Here is a 14317-nt window from a genome sequence, read left to right on the forward strand (position 1 = left end):
GTAAATTACAAAGAGATACTAAGTCTGACAATAAAGCAGTGGGTCACCAGGTTACAGCAGCCCTTTTAAACATGACCAATTTGTAATCTGTATCATATCATATTTGCTGTTGATGCACAATATTTGCATGTGTAAATATTTTAGGAAACCTTTTATTTTTATTTTGTTTTTGTTAGCATGTAGTTTTAAGAGCCTGTATTGCAATACACGTGATGACCTTTAGATGGCAACTTAAACTAAGACAAAACTATTCACACAGACACCTTTCTTGTTTTGCTTTGACTGCTTAATGAAAATTACTTGTTCATTGTTATCAAAGCTGCGTAAAGGTTACAAAGAAAAAAAGTTACATCGAATAGACTAATCTGTCTTTGTGTGGACACGAGTGCTTGTCTGATCTGCATATGTAATATTTAATAAATGCAAACCCTGTTTGTATTTTCCCACATGAAGCAGGAATTAATTATTTTGGGTTATGCAAGAGCGTGTCTATTATTAGTCCCGCTGACACAAAACCATAAAGACTTCAAAATGCATATCACATGATACGCAGTGGACTAGATTTAAGGATGAATCTGTAAGCACAGTACAGTTATGTTAAATAGATCAGCCACAACATTAAAAACACATTTAAAAGATTTTGAGTATCATCCTTGTCCAACAAAAAACACAACTGATTTCAGGGACAAGAACTCTGAATGTGTACTAAAAGAATGTATGGATGCCATTTCATTGTTGTTGGCTCTCTTAGTAGTCCTTGTGGTTTGGCATTTGCAGCAGCTATGTATGTTTCCCAATGCAAAATTGCTTGTTGATGGAACATCTATGATATTCAAGTCACTTGCCATTCTGTTGCCATAGCTGATCTATGCATGTTATTGCCCTTTAAGCAGCGGTGGCCATTTTTAGTGGCTTGATGGTATTTTCTTGATAGTATCTGTAAAAAAAATAAAATATAAGCTTAAAGCTTTGAGCATGGTAGAAAGACCTTCTGTGGTTGTCAAATGATGTCCGCTGAAAACATAGATAAGACGCTTGGGTTCATAGAAAGCATATAAAATAGATCTATGCTTGCTACCTTCAATGAACATCTTAAAGTAAAGCATATACTGTATGTTAATGTCATCACCAATCTGAAATTGACCTGACTTTTAGGTTTAAAGTTTTTTTTTTCCAAAATAATGCATAATCTGTGAAAAAATAAAATAGCTAACCATGAAAGTGCAGCATTTTAGAGTAGTTAATATGCAGAAAGTTGTACAGCATATGTTGCTGAATGGGAAATGTGGCCAGTGTGGGTGAAGGAAGGGCTAAAGTTATTGCTATCTCTCACAAGATCACATTTAACAACTGCTACAGTTGAGATATCAAGCTGCTTCAGAACCACTTTTGTCCACCCTCTCGGTCAAAATCAAAGACATGAGAGGTTGCTGTCACAGCTTGTGTGTGACCCTGAAGTCATGCCAGCAGCCATTTCAATATATCAGCTTGAGCGTTTTTTCTTTCGCTTTCTTTCATTTGTTCTCAGTTGCTTTTGCTCATTTTTGACCGAGGGTAAAACAACACTGCTTATGCACGTCCCTCATGACTTGGACAAGATGGGTTTATTTTATTAAATACTTTAGAGATGAACTGAGCAAGATTTACTTTAATCATACGTTGTTCATCATGTATCCGGTTAAGGAGACATGCATGTGATGACTCCCACACACATTTAATCAGAATCAGAATCAGAATCAGAAAAGCTTTATTGCCAAGTACCTTTTTGGACATACAAGGAATTTGTTTTGGCGTAGTTGGTGCAATACAGTACAAATTAAACAGTATAAACATATCTACAATATAATATAAATACAGGTCCTTCTCAAAATATTAGCATATTGTGATAAAGTTCATTATTTTCCATAATGTCATGATGAAAATTTAACATTCATATATTTTAGATTCATTGCACACTAACTGAAATATTTCAGGTCTTTTATTGTCTTAATACGGATGATTTTGGCATACAGCTCATGAAAACCCAAAATTCCTATCTCACAAAATTAGCATATTTCATCCGACCAATAAAAGAAAAGTGTTTTTAATACAAAAAACGTCAACCTTCAAATAATCATGTACAGTTATGCACTCAATACTTGGTCGGGAATCCTTTTGCAGAAATGACTGCTTCAATGCGGCGTGGCATGGAGGCAATCAGCCTGTGGCACTGCTGAGGTCTTATGGAGGCCCAGGATGCTTCGATAGCGGCCTTTAGCTCATCCAGAGTGTTGGGTCTTGAGTCTCTCAACGTTCTCTTCACAATATCCCACAGATTCTCTATGGGGTTCAGGTCAGGAGAGTTGGCAGGCCAATTGAGCACAGTGATACCATGGTCAGTAAACCATTTACCAGTGGTTTTGGCACTGTGAGCAGGTGCCAGGTCGTGCTGAAAAATGAAATCTTCATCTCCATAAAGCTTTTCAGCAGATGGAAGCATGAAGTGCTCCAAAATCTCCTGATAGCTAGCTGCATTGACCCTGCCCTTGATAAAACACAGTGGACCAACACCAGCAGCTGACACGGCAACCCAGACCATCACTGACTGTGGGTACTTGACACTGGACTTCTGGCATTTTGGCATTTCCTTCTCCCCAGTCTTCCTCCAGACTCTGGCACCTTGATTTCCGAATGACTTGCAGAATTTGCTTTCATCAGAAAAAAGTACTTTGGACCACTGAGCAACAGTCCAGTGCTGCTTCTCTGTAGGTCAAGAGCTTCTGCCGCTGTTTCTGGTTCAAAAGTGGCTTGACCTGGGGAATGCGGCACCTGTAGCCCATTTCCTGCACACACCTGTGCACGGTGGCTCTGGATGTTTCTACTCCAGACTCAGTCCACTGCTTCTGCAGGTCCCCCAAGGTCTGGAATCGGCCCTTCTCCACAATCTTCCTCAGGGTCCGGTCACCTCTTCTCGTTGTGCAGCGTTTTCTGCCACACTTTTTCCTTCCCACAGACTTCCCACTGAGGTGCCTTGATACAGCACTCTGGGAACAGCCTATTCGTTCAGAAATTTCTTTCTGTGTCTTACCTTCTTGCTTGAGGGTGTCAATAGTGGCCTTCTGGACAGCAGTCAGGTCGGGAGTCTTACCCATGATTGGGGTTTTAAGTGATGAACCAGGCTGAGAGTTTTAAAGGCCTCAGGAATCTTTTGCAGGTGTTTAGAGTTAACTTGTTGATTCAGATGATTAGGTTCATAGCTCGTTTAGAGACCCTTTTAATGATATGCTAATTTTGTGAGATAGGAATTTTGGGTTTTCATGAGCTGTATGCCAAAATCATCCGTATTAAGACAATAAAAGACCTGAAATATTTTAGTTAGTGTGCAATGAATCTAAAATATATGAATGCTAAATTTTCATCATGACATTATGGAAAATAATGAACTTTATCACAATATGCTAATATTTTGAGAAGGACCTGTATATGTGCACAGTTTTAAGTGAGTGAGAGTAAATATAGAGCAGTATAAGATGCAAGAGCAATACAACAGTGCAGGTGATCATTGTGCAAGTATGGCAGTGCAAGTAAAGCAGGAGTCCATGCTGAGCGTTAATGTAATGCATAGAGTTACAAGTTACAGGTGCAGGGGGGGGAAGAGAGAGTGTCAGGGTGGTTTCTGGGCTTTATTAACAAGGCTGGTGGCAGATGGGAAAAAACTGTTCTTGTGGCGTGAGGTTTTGGTCCGGATGGACCGCAGCCTCCTGCCAGAGGGGAGAGTCTCAAAGAGTCTGTGACCGGGGTGGGAGGGATCAGCCAGAATCTTCCCTGCCCGCTTCAGGGTCCTGGAGGTGTACAGTTCCTGGAGCGACAGTAGACTGCAGCCAATCACCTTCTCAGCAGACCGAATGACACGCTGCAGCCTGCCCTTATCCTTGGCTGTAGCAGCGGCGTACCAGATGGTGATGGAGGAGGTGAGGATGGACTCAATGATGGCTGTGTAGAAGTGCACCATCATAGTCTTTGGCAGGTTGAATTTCTTCAGCTGCCGCAGGAAGAACATCCTCTGCTGGGCTTTCTTGATGAGGGAGCTGATGTTTGGCTCCCACTTGAGATCCTGGGAAATGATGGTTCCCAGGAAGCGGAAAGATTCCACAGTGTCAATTGTGGAGTCACAGAGGGTGATGGGGGCAGGTGGGGCTGGGTTCTGCCTGAAGTCCACAACCATCTCCACTGTCTTTAGAGCGTTGAGCTCAAGGTTGTTCTGGCTGCACCAGTCCAACAGATGGTCCACCTCCCATCTGTACGCAGACTCGTCATCATCAGAGATGAGTCCGATCAGGGTGGTGTCGTCCGCAAACTTCAGAAGCTTGACAGACTGGTGACTGGAGGCGCAGCTGTTGGTGTACAGGGAGAAGAGCAGAGGAGAGAGAACACAGCCTTGGGGGGAACCGGTGCTGATGGTCAGGGAGTCAGAGACGTGCTTCCCCAGCCTCAAGCGCTGCTTCCTGTCAGACAGGAAGTCAGTGATCCACCTGCAGGTGGAGTCGGGCACACTCAGCTGGGAGAGCTTCTCCTGTAGCAGAACTGGGACGATGGTGTTGAAGGCAGAGCTGAAATCCACAAACAGGATCCTGGCGTAGGTTCCTGTGGAGTCCAGGTGCCGGAGGATGAAGTGAAGGGCTAAGTTGACTGCATCATCTACAGACCTGTTGGCTCTGTAGGCAAACTGCAGGGGGTCCAGGAGGGGGTCGGTGATGTCTTTTAGGACTAAGGGCCAGCAGAGATAAGCTTCCAGGGGCGGGAGAGGCATGATTTTTATTTTGAATCTTACTTAAAGAGGAAATGATTCGTAGACCTTTATCAGTATGATTCACAATACAAACGTGGAAACTATATCTTTAATAAAAAGGGCCACATAGCTGGTTCCAGTTGAATGTGTATGGTTTTTAGCTTTTGGCTTATAAAGAACAAGAGGCGATAAGAAGCCATAGATAACTAATGAAGCAACATTGTGGGCATCTTGCTTTTTACAAAGTATTTTGACTCTGTAACTTGTCCATAACTCTTGATGTGACTACCACAAACTTCAATGTATTTTATTGGAATCTCAAGCAATGGACCAATACAAAGTTGTCCATAACTGTGAGGAGGAAGAAGAATGATTCAAATAATTTTATGATAATGGTGTGTAATTGTTCTCCTTAAGTCAATACTGTGCTGAAACTCTGTTGCTAGAATTACAGCTGCAAGTTATTTTGGGGTATGTCTCTACCCTTCTTTGGACATCCAGAGATTGCATTTTTCCCATTCTTTGCAAAACAGCTCAAGCTCAATCAGATTGGATGGAGAATAGCTGTGAACATACATATTTTAAGTCTTGCCTCAGATTCTCAGTTGCATTTAGGTTTGGACTTTGGTTGGACCATTCTTAAATATGAATATGCTTTAAACTAAACCATTCCGTTGTAGCTCTGGTTTCCTTTTGAGCTCATTGTCCTGCTGGCAGGTATTCTTAAGACTACCCTGTTATTATCCTAATCCAACTTTCTATCAACTGTTATCAGCTTCTCTGTCCCTGTTGAACAAAAACAGCCCCAGAGCATGATACAACCACCTCCATGTGTCACCATGGCAAAGGTGTGTTCTGGTTAATTTGTAGCATTAGTTTTGCACCACACATAGCATTTGTTGGCAAAATGTTACATTTTGGTTCTATTTGACCAGAGCATGTTCTTTTACTTGTTTGCTGCATCCTCTATATGACTTATGGCAAACTGCAAATGGGGTTTATTATGGGTTTCTTTTTTCAAAGGCTTTCTACTTGGACAGCTAATAATTGTTCTATTGTGGTATCTCCCACCTGAGCTGTGAATCGCTGCAGCTCCTGCAAAGGGGGCAATTTTGCTGCTTCTCTGATTTACATTGTACTTGCCTCTCCTGTGGGTATGATAGGTTTTTACAACCTGATTCAACTTTTTATCTTTCTACAACTTTAGCCCCGTTTTCCAAATCTAGTGATTTCTGCAGGTTTTTAAAATGAAGGGACTAATACAAGTGCATCCAACACTTTTCAGATGCTTATTTGCAAGCATCTTAAAAACCATGAATACATTTATTTCCACTCCACAATTATGCAGTACGTTATGTTGCTCTAGCTGATGAAATCACAGTAAAGTACATTTATAAAGTACAAAATGTGACGATGTTCAACAGGCATGAATACTTTTGCAAGACAGTATTTGTAGCATCTTTTGAAAGATTCCTAGATGAACCAGACAAATAACCACATTTTGGTAAACAGCAGTTAATTATGCTAAACTTGTGTCATGCTTTCTTAACTTTAGTGAGTCCATTTCAAGCCAAGTATGGTCAACCTCTCATTATTTCCTGGGTCAATAATACTACTAGGAGAGCTTTTGCATTGGTGTCAATGAGGCTTTGGCTCGACTTACATCATTTTCTAGCCCAGTGACTGTTTACGACCGAGAGATTCATGCACAGCAGCGTCTCTGGTGGGGGAAAGGCAGGTCTGAAAAACCCCTGCTGCAAGCCACTGTGTCTTTCCAGCAGTGACAGATGGCACGGAGCTGTTCCACAGAGCAGAAGCATGGAGAGGGTGATGGGTTGGAGGCTGCTCGACATTGGCACACTCTTTCTTCAGTGTTCTGTAGCCTCCATTATCATGATTCAGCATTAATCAGGCTGTGTGACATACATTTCCCACATGCCAAACAAAATTCAGCTTTGGGATAGTTTTTTTTCACTGGATAGCATTTGTACAGGACACTTGTTTGTTTCTGCACATATGTCAGAGGACAGTCTTACACAGCAAGAGCGACGTTCACACTGGTAGGTCAAGTGTTAGGACCCCAATAGCCTCATCAGAATTATATAACACGGGCACAGCGAGGCAGCTTGTGCTTGGAGAAGTGGCACAGCATTGTGCGGTATCTTCAGTCCTTTCATCCGGCCTTTATCGCTCAAGTACATTCATTTTAGGAGCCAAAGAGCGTGCAGTTTACCATCCAGCCTCGACACTTCTTGTTAATGTAGTTCACAAATTGTGATACGATGTGAAAAATGTGAAGGCAATGAATCTTGTGTTTAGCAGTAATGAAATACAAGATAGTGCAGCTTTTACTGAATCATCAGTTTTTACAGAGTAAGTGCATTAAAGCACTTAAAGCTGATCATTTATCCATTGAGGCAGTTTATATCAAACTGAGAGTTTTTTAGCCATTGTTTACAACCATTTTTTCATATACCTTCATCAAATTAATTGAACATAAATTTTGCTAAGGATCCAACTTGCAGCATGGCTAGAATCTAACCATATTCTTCTTAGAAAGATGTACCTTTGTGCACTGACAACCCAAATACTTTGCAGGTCATCTTCAACATTCCTCGCAGGCCATATCACAGAGGCAGCTCTGACAGGTCATGACAAGTGTGGAGTGATGTCGGCACAAAGTACGAGAACGTCCATTGTTCTTCAGGTGGAATCAGTAAATTCCACAGATAAAGTGCTTAGAGGTTGAGAGGTTATCTCTATGTAAGGTTCCTTTGTGGCTGAACAAAATGCAATATCTAAACTCCTGCTCCTATTAAGCCAAAGGCCAGGAGGACATTCTGCAGTACCATTTCTCAAATAGTTTTGTCAGGTCTGTCTCACAGATTGTTGTTTAGAGCAGCTGGACCTAACTCTGGGGACCACGTGGAAAGAAATCAGTCTAAACACTCTGTCAACCTTGGACAATTCAATATAAAGTGCCATCTATAGTAGCGGTCAGAAGTACCATTTGTACCAATGTCATATTAGTTTTGGGCTTTTAATGACTCATTTGAAAAGTTCTTTCTCCATGAAGGAATAATTATATTGGTGCTCGAGTTTCAATTTATTGCAGAATACATCTAATCCACACAGGGTCAAAATTACAGGTCTACATATAAACCTAAGCAGGCTCAGAATGTCTGTAGCCATCAACAAAGTCCTGCCTTAATTCTAACTGGATAATTGACCACTCTTCATATTAGAAATGTAGAGACCATTTAGACTGGTTGGCATCCTGCCTCTGACTCAGCTGTGAAGCATAGTCTAAAAATTTCCATCAGGGGTGAGGTTTAGGCTGTTCCAGAAGATGAGTTAGCTTTTAATATGTGATTGGGATTATTGTTTTGTTGGAAAACCTATTTGTTCCCAACTTTCAACCATCTGACCCATATTGTCTACTTCAGAAGAAACAAAATTATTTAGCATGTTTAGAAACAAACCCAGGAATCACAGAGTTTCAAGCCTATTATAAACTGGAAGCTGCTGGAACACCAGTGCTACTTTCCACAGTTAAGTGAGTTTAACAGCAGCTTGGACTGAGAAGGACCTCCCCAAGAAAAAAGCCCCTGCTACTGAAAAGACCATCTTCAGCTTACCAAATGTGGACACGCTTTCTAGAGAAAGGTTTCATGGTCATATAGGAAAAGATTAGGCTAGATGGCTTTTGTCAAGGCAAGGCTTTCAAACTTAAGAAATATGCACCAGCCGCCAATCAAGGTGGTAGCAGCATTATGCAAAGGGGCTGTTTCACTGCTAATATACTGGATTAATAAAGCTGGAGGACCATCTTAAAATGCATCAACTTCCCATTTAATCAACAGCTGGCTTGAAACTAGGACATAGCTGGGTGTTCCAACAGGACAACGATCCCTAGCACACATTGGGGCGGATGCGGCTCAGGTGGTAGGAGGTCGTCCAGGAGCCAGTGGGTTGCCTGTTCAAACCCTGCTCTGTTTGTCTCAGTTGTTGTGTCCTTGGGCAAGATACCAGCCTTGCCTGCTGATGGTGGCACCTGTGTATTGCAGCCTCACTTCTGTCAGTGTGCCCCAGGGCAAGTTCGGGCCATTTAAAATCAGGTTTTGAAAAGGATAAAACAGGCTAACATTATGGCTCTGGAATTGACCCAACCTCAACCCTATTTTAAAATTGACATGCATACAAGCTGGATCTCCAACATTTCCGATAAGAACAGTGGTGAATTATTTACCTGCAATTACGTCAGGAGATGGGTGGTTTTGCTGCAACTGTTAAACCAAATATTTAAAGTAGAGAACAAATACATTTGAGCTTACATGTTTAATATGACACCATGTGGATTACAGGAAATCCCAAAGAAATTTAAGCCAGTGTACACATTCTTGTTTATTATTTTTGAAGTAATCTGTTGCATCTGCCAGGTTCAAATAAATCATTAAAAGCCCACAGTTAGAATAACATTTGTGCTCATGATGAGTGTATGTAAATGTCTGACCAGAACTGTGTATAGCAGGAGCTAATTCAAACACATAGTTATTTTTGTGCAAGTTCCAGTGATATTCTTTTGGTAATAAAACTGTGAGGATGATTAAGAGTGGATCCTACAATAATGGAACATGCTTTCAGAACCAACTTACAGTTTTAACACGTTTCATGTTTGTGATAACATTTCAGAAACCATTGTTCTCTATTTTTGTTGTATATTCCTAAATTGAGAGAGAGAAAGGCGATGAAAATGAGAACTGTTGTGCAGTGCAGGGGGAAATTAACAACTAGAAAAAAGAAAGAAGAGTTGCTTCACAGTAAACAATACTCAGACTGTAATTAAGTGACCTGACTTCTATTAGAAGCTTTATGTGAGGAAAATTGTTTCTGCAGCTTGATGCACTGAACCGTGCATTTGATCCCGCAGTTCTCCTGCCATTATCTGTAACCCCTTCAATCCACTGCCCTTTATTCACTTGAAGTGTCAAGTGACCACACGGTTACCAGGTTGACAGTTACTGAGGAGATAATCTGATTGCCATACACCATTGGCCATAATGCAAGATAACGGAAAGCAGATGCAGCGCAGTGTTGGGATTTGCATCACCTTACTCTTGACAGTGACATAGTCCTGGCAGTAGGGTGATTAATGCGATAGGTGGAATTTGTCTCGTTATGTTGACACTGGCTAATAAATTCCTCGTAAACAGCCAGTCACTGCTGTTAATGTATCATCATAATCCAGGATTAGGAGTTGCCAGGCATGGCCAATAAATGCAATTAGACACTGACAAAATGTATTCTTCCATACTGTGGCTTTCTTCCATTTTGTCCATCCTGATGGAACCTTAAGTGTGTTGTGTGATCTCTCTATTTTGCAAGGGAATTATCCCACAGAAAATCTCCTCATTAAATAAAGAAGATATAACATATCATTTTGTGAAAATTAGATCTAATTAAATTTGAAATGAAAAAAAATACTGCCAACTTTGCTCTTCAAATTAAGTGTGAATCATCAAATTACTAAAAGATCAAGAAGTCAAATTAAAAACCCCAAATCTAATGTTTCAAAATGGTATACATTGTTTTTTGCAAAACTATTACAATTTACATTTTGTCATGTTGCTACAACTTTATAATTGTGAAGCAGAAGGAAATGGTATAAACTTTTACATTCTTTAACAAATAAAAATCAGAAAACCTGGAGAGCATATGGATTCAGCTCTCCTGAATCAGTACTATGCAGAATCTGCATTAAACTCCACCCATCAGTGCAACAACTTTGATCAGCTTCAATGTCCCTGCTAAAGAAATGCATCGCCATATCATTATACTGCCACCACCATGTTTTATAACAAATGTTGTGCTTTCAGAATTTAGTTTTTCTTCACACATAGGGTTTTGCATGTAGAGCAAAAAGTTCAATTTTGTTATAATCTCACAAAAGCACCACATGTTGTATTTCTTACGAGGCTTGTGGCAAACTGCATTGGGGACTTGATTTGACTTCACATCCACAACTCAAAAACATTACCTTACTTCTAGAAAGGCCATATTTGTGAAGTGCATAACTAAAACAAATATTGTCAGATACTCCCACCTGACCTGTGGATCATCCACTGTGTTAATTCTCAGAATAATGCAATCCATGCTCAGCATATCAGTTTACATGTCTTGGTAGATTGCACTAGTACCATAATCTATTTTCAGATGATGGATTGAACAGTGCCCTTTTAGAGGTCCAAAGCTTGTGAAATCATATAGTCTAGCCCTGCTTTTAACTTCTCCTCAGCATTATCTCTGACCTGTCTGCTGTGTTCCCTGGTCCTTATAATGCTTGTTCTCTAGCAAACTTCTGAGGCCTTCACAGAACATCTGTATTTATAGTAGGGGTGGGGGATGTGTCAACTACCAAAATTCAAAATTTGATTATCGTAATATTAATTAATAACCTAATTTAAAAAATACAGAAAGCAGAACTCAAAAGCGCATAAGTGCGGTACCCGGACAGTTTATGGTGAACACATAAGGTCATATGCACCAAGCACCCTCTGCTCAAAAAGCAAAAGCAAAGTGTCATAATGGTCGTTGCTTTTAACTCTGAGAGTGACACAACTACGAGGACAGGACAGCGTTTTATTTTCTTTCTTTCAAAAAAATGTTTATTTGTTGATAAAGTAAGCTGGCAGGGCTGGAGCCTGGGCGGGATCCGCCTGGTAATCTGGATCTTCACTGAGGAGGAGAGGAGAAGGTTTAATGAGGTTCCAGGAAAATGGAGATCGATTTCAGTGAAAGGATGGAGTAGAACCTATTGTCGGAGAGGTGAGGAGTTTGCTTGGGAGAGGTAAGTCTTTACACAGTCACAGGCCAGCAGCGAGCGTGGGGCAAGACGCTGTTAATAATTTTAATTTTCTCTTTGTACTTTCAGAGTCAGGGCGTCTTTGTTTGAGTGTGCAATGTTGGAGGGTGGACAGGTAGGTGAACAGGAGTTCGGTTTCCTTGAAGTGTGTACACAGAGCGGTTGGGCTGGAGACGGGAACGATAGGGAGACTCACGGTGGAATCGGCTGTGTCTTGTTTCAGAGTTCCACTTGAACAGGACAAGGAACAGGAGCAAGGGGTATCCAGGAGTTTAGTCTGGACAAACAGGGGAAAAAGGCGATGAGAGCAGAGTCTAACAGACAGGCAGAGTAACATACCATGATCAGTTTACCACGCTGAGGAAGCAACGAGCTGACACCTCCCTCCAGGTTCCAGCTCTTTAAGTAGCCCTAGTGCTTAGGGTTAGACTCTGATCCACCACACCTGTGAGGCAACACCTGAGAGATACCTGCCAATGACACCATGAAGCAGAGGGAAAAAAACAGTACACACATGCACAAACTGCTCACTGACACTGTGGATATGACAAAAAGGACTTGACAGTAGCAGCCCACAATATACCAGATGTCTAAAACTGAATGAAAGTTTCATTAAAGGGATCGAACGACTCCCGGCATAAACCAAAGGACCGTTCTCTTTGGATATTACATCCCACCTCAAACATATTTCACTGAAACTAAAGTCTCTACACAATAAAACAAGACCAAAACAAACCGAAGGGATCCAAAGCAGGTAAAAAGCATGTGATGCATGAACATCTATTGCCACAGAATGTTATTTCACTGTAACTGTGCATTTTCTGATGTGTGCTCCAAACAATAGAAATGAATAAGTGTCAGATAGATCTAAATTTGAAGGAGCTGCAACAGAATGTGGCTAAGAAACAACAGATTGCCAGGAATAATTTAATTTTAGTTACAGATGGTGTGAAAGGTCTAAGTATCATTAACTACTTGTGAATCTACCTTATTTTTATTTGTTTCTTTTTGTATGAGGTATTCATTCTCCATTTTTGGTGGGAGATAATCAATTTATTATCGCATTGTAACCTTCTGAATCATAATCAAATCAACTTGTGAAGTGCCTACAGATTTCCACCTCTAATTTAAGGTAAGATTATTTAACTAATAAATAGGCTTTCAAAGACATTTGTTTGAACTGGGTATTTTTTAGGTTTACAAGATAAAAGGAGCTAAATACATATGCACACCACACTTTTCAGATTTAAAACCATGTACATTTTCCTTCTACTTCACAATTATACTCCACTTTGAGTTGGCCTATAACAAAAAAGTTAAATACATTGAGGTTTGAGGTTGTTAGGTGGCCAAATGTGAAAAATGTCAAAGGGTATTGATAATTTTTCAAGGCTATGCCCAGGAGCTCATCCTGCAAAAGCTTTTTTTCACTCCCAAAACTGGATGGCTCTCTGAAGAACACAAGACTGGTGACTTTAAATGTGACTGGTTGTTAGCAGTCGTGAGCTTGCTCTTGGCTGTCAATCGTTGTCATGGATCATTAGTAAAAGTTGTGAAATATTGTTTATCCATTTTTCACTTACCTTTTAGCACCTTGAACCGATGTAAGGATTAAAAAAAGAAAACTTTTAAAGACACTTCCTCTACCATCACCTTTCCCAACCAGCCCATCCCATTACCCGTGTAATGGTCAATTGAGATGATCAATTTGCATAATGGAGCATTAAATTGGGCCCATCACACCCACCTCTCAGCAGCTTGCTCCCATGGAGGGCTCACCGAGAATGGCAATTGCTCTTGAAGGGGCTGCGTGTATCCTCCTTGCTGAAGTATCCTCTCACCGTGCAGGCAGGATCATTTGGCTGGTAAATGTAGCACCAACCACTGAATAATGTAGGCTCTTATTCATGTGTAATCTTCTGGAGGACTGATAGGTTCATGCTAAAGGTGAATTCAAGAATGAGAAAAAAACAGGTAAAGTTAAAATGTTGAAAAGCAAAATCAACGAGACAGATTAACATTTTAACTGCCCTATAATATGGATCATGTAGTAAAAATCATTTCACTGAAGCTTTACATGCATGGATCCTGAAAGTGACCAGTGATCATTTCTTGGACATAGAGCAGATTCTTTTGATTAACATTCACTAAGGAAATCTGAGGCTGTTATTTTAGGCAGATTAGTCGAGCCTTTTAGAGGCATGTCAGCGCCTAAGGACCTGTGACAAATTGCATCCAAGGAGCTGCTTGGAAAAGGGTCCGATGGGCGGTGATTGATGTGTGTGCTGTGTGAGTGGCACAGGAAATGAGATAGAGCCATCAACGGGCTTCCTCTCCACCATGTTGGCTTTGTTGAGGGGATTTCTCTGGGGGTACAGCTGTCCGGAGTACAATATGGCAGGAGCTCCTTGATGTCCAGGTTTTGTTAACTGGCTGTTGTAAGTGTCTATTTGGCATGGTGAGATTTTGGTGGCTGGCAGCTAAATCAAATTTCATGAAATTGAATGCACAATAAAATGGACTCAGATGGTTACACAGTCCTCAAACAGAATGTGACATGAAAAGGTCTTTTTGTGGTTTTTATTACATTTTCACTACAACTCTCTGCGGAGAAGACCGTGCACACACAGTTGATTTACTCATGTCATGATGGGTACCTGGAAACTCTATTTCTAATACATGAGTCC

This window comes from Girardinichthys multiradiatus, chromosome 9 (assembly GCF_021462225.1).
Source record: "Girardinichthys multiradiatus isolate DD_20200921_A chromosome 9, DD_fGirMul_XY1, whole genome shotgun sequence".
NCBI classification, from domain to species: domain Eukaryota; kingdom Metazoa; phylum Chordata; class Actinopteri; order Cyprinodontiformes; family Goodeidae; genus Girardinichthys; species Girardinichthys multiradiatus.